Source organism: Mesitornis unicolor, unplaced genomic scaffold, assembly GCF_000695765.1.
Source record: "Mesitornis unicolor isolate BGI_N332 unplaced genomic scaffold, ASM69576v1 scaffold24239, whole genome shotgun sequence".
Lineage (NCBI taxonomy): Eukaryota > Metazoa > Chordata > Aves > Mesitornithiformes > Mesitornithidae > Mesitornis > Mesitornis unicolor.
The window spans coordinates 1-3,056 of NW_010205547.1; positions in this window are offsets into that span (position 1 = coordinate 1).

The following is a 3,056-nucleotide window of genomic DNA, read 5'->3' on the forward strand; positions in this document are numbered from 1 at the left end:
GCCCCAACCCCAACCCCAGCCCCGTGGCGCTGGCCCGACCCGAGTCGCCTTCTCCTGGCCCCAACTGCACTCCCATCCAGCGCGTCGGCTCCTGCAGCAGTGACTCTGGGCACTCGCCATCACCCTGAGTCGTGGCCACACCTGGCTGTGGTGACCGGCCCGCGGCACAAACCCTCGGCAGTTTACTTAGGCTTGGTGTTGTGTTTTTCCTCCTTGTTTTTCCTCCTTGTTTTAAGTGTTTAACGGCGTGGGGTGAGAGGGAAACCCGAGTCAGAGCAGCGTGGGCTTGTGTTTTTTATGTAGCCCTCGTCATGTTTGGGGAAATTGTCTTGTAAATATCTGAGTCATCCCTGGGAAAGCGCTGCATCCACATTTAAACATTACCATGCACTCGTCCTGAGCTGCAGTGTAAAGGGAAAACTGTCATTTAAACTATCAGGATGAAGCACACGCTGCTGACCATTCCTCTTCTCTCTCCGGGCTTTGGAAACTTCCATGAAAACCAAAAGGGGTTTTTATCCTCTGAAGTGATTTCACCTTTTTTAACTAATTCAACTCATGATTAAGTTATGGTTTGGGTGTGAGGCTGGGCTCAGCATGGCCATGGCTTTTCCTGCAAAGCCCATTTCCTGGAAGCCGAGCAGGACTCAGGTGCTGGGGCGTTTGGGAGCTGCTAGAAAGGTTAATATTTACCAGGAAGGTTCCCCATTGCTCCATTGCCTGCAAGCCCATGCAAGGAGAAGCTCTGCTGTGCAGAATTTCCAAATAACTCAGGATGAAAGGAGCCGGGTCCCCAAAGGTGGGGGGGGTTGAGGCAGCAGAGAGACCCGGGGAGAGGTCAATAAAACACCACAAACTGCACCAGAGCCCAAAACATCCCCGCATGGGAAGTCCCCAAAGGGACATCTTCCCTCCCAGGGGGGTCATGGTTGACCCATGCTCAGCAGGAGGGGGCTCCTCTCACTCCTGCCCAGCTCCATGATGGGGTTTGACCCCAAGGAGTCACAGCACTGGGACAGAAACACTTGCAAAGCTCTGTGTGGGAGCTCATCCAGAAAAGCATCTGCTGCGTTTGCGCCATCTGAAGGGACACAGATCTGTGCAGGCCGATGGCCAGATGGGACAGAACGCTCACGATGTCAAATAAAGCCCCCAAAAGAAAACAAAAAACACCCCAAACACCCCTTCCCTGCACTGGTGGTGGCAGGAAAGCTGTTTCCTGGGCTCTGCTCCAGGTCAGGGCAGCTCCAGCTGGAGGACGCTATCCAAGATAACCGTTATCAGCCTCTTGCCAGTCACACTCACATTGTCCGACTCTCAGTAAACACACATTTCATCAGGACGCTCTGACCAGGGAACAGGAGGCAGGTCCTGCCCCAAACACCCCCTGCTCCCGTTCTTCAGCCCAAGGACGCTGAATCCTCAGCACTGAGTCAGCAGCGACCGCAGCGCAGCAGACCGGGATCCCTGAGGAGCTGCTCCAGCTCCCACCCCACAGTGCCTGTGTCCTGCCTGGGAGAAGCACCTGATCCTTGTACCCTGTCGCTTTTGGAAATGTTCTTCCTGCCTCTGTCCGGCTCCCTGTTCCTAATTTTTATTTCTTCCCTTGGTTTCTTTTCCTGCTGGTCCCTGCCTTATTCATTCCCCATGGTTGGACTCGATCACAGAATCATTAAGGCTGGAAAAGACCTCCAAGGTCATCAACCCAACTCCCCCATGGCCACTAAACCGTGTCCCCAAGTGCCACATCCACCACTTCTTGAACCCCTCCAGGGATGGGGACTTCCCTGGGCAGCCCCTGCCAGTGCTTGACCACTGTTTCAGTACATAACATTTCCTAAGGCCTGATCTTAAAGGTCTTTTCCAACTGAATGACCATGATTCATTCCTCACAGCACTGTGATGGAAATCATCCTCCTCTCCTGCCCTGCCTGCTCCTGGGCCATGCCATGGGCACGAGGGACTCAGAAGCAGTCACAGCTGGGGCCTGAGCTGTGTAAAGCAGCTCAAAAATAAGATGTGGTGATAACAGAGCATGGGAAAGGGGAGTTTTGGCCCTCGTGCAGCCTCCTTTGTAAGGATTCCAAGTTGCAAGCCTGGGGTCCCCGGTTTCAAGCCCAAGGTCCCCAGTTTCAAGCCTGCAGCGCCGGGCAGATCCAAGCAGACACCCAAGGGCTCCAGAGATGCAAGGGGCCATGAAAAGGCAAACACTGCCCCCAGGACCAGCCCCGTTCTGGATGAACATCTCATCATTGCAGCAGGAAGAGCCCAGGATGTATCTGCGGGCACAAGGGGAGGTTAAAATCCCCTTTTCTGCTCGGTTATGTCAGCCTTCCTCGCACGGGGGAAGCGTGGGGGCACTTTCACATAGCACTGGTTTCCGAGTGCTTGTAACAGCTCCTCGCTGGAGGAAAATGCTCCTCTTTTGAGCCACGAGCTATTCCTGGCAACCACAGCTATAAGAAAGCCAAGCTCATTCAAGGCGGAAGGCGCAGGCTCTGTGTCACCATTGCTACAGAGCCACAGAATGATGGTCCAGGACCCGCACCATCAGCTCTCTCCTCCAAATGAGACCAGGAAAAGACTCTGGTGACAGAGAATTGTATAATAAAATAGTTTCTTTGGTTTCTTCCTTTAGAAAAACATCTCTCACATACGGTATAAAAACAGGTAGTTTAGAAATACACTTAAAGGCGGCTGTACCAGTGACTTTGGGGGCGTCCTACACCCAACGTTTGCCTCAGCACTAAACTCCTCTCTCAAGACAAAAGCGTGACAAACAAATGCAAGCCAATCCTCTTTGGGAAATACTGTTAAATAACTAAAAAAAAAAACCCCAAAAAACCCCAACAAAACCAAACCCACGCAGTGTAAAACAACACCGGACAGCTGTCTAAAAAGGGGAGCTGGGTTCTTCCCCAGAAAACATGACCCTGGCTGCACGTTTCTCTTCTGATAAATGGTTGACCCTTACTGAGTGATAGAAAAATCAACGGCCCAAAGCACCCAGGAGCTGGACCGGCCGCTGGTGCAGGGATGCGGCTGGGCTCAGCATC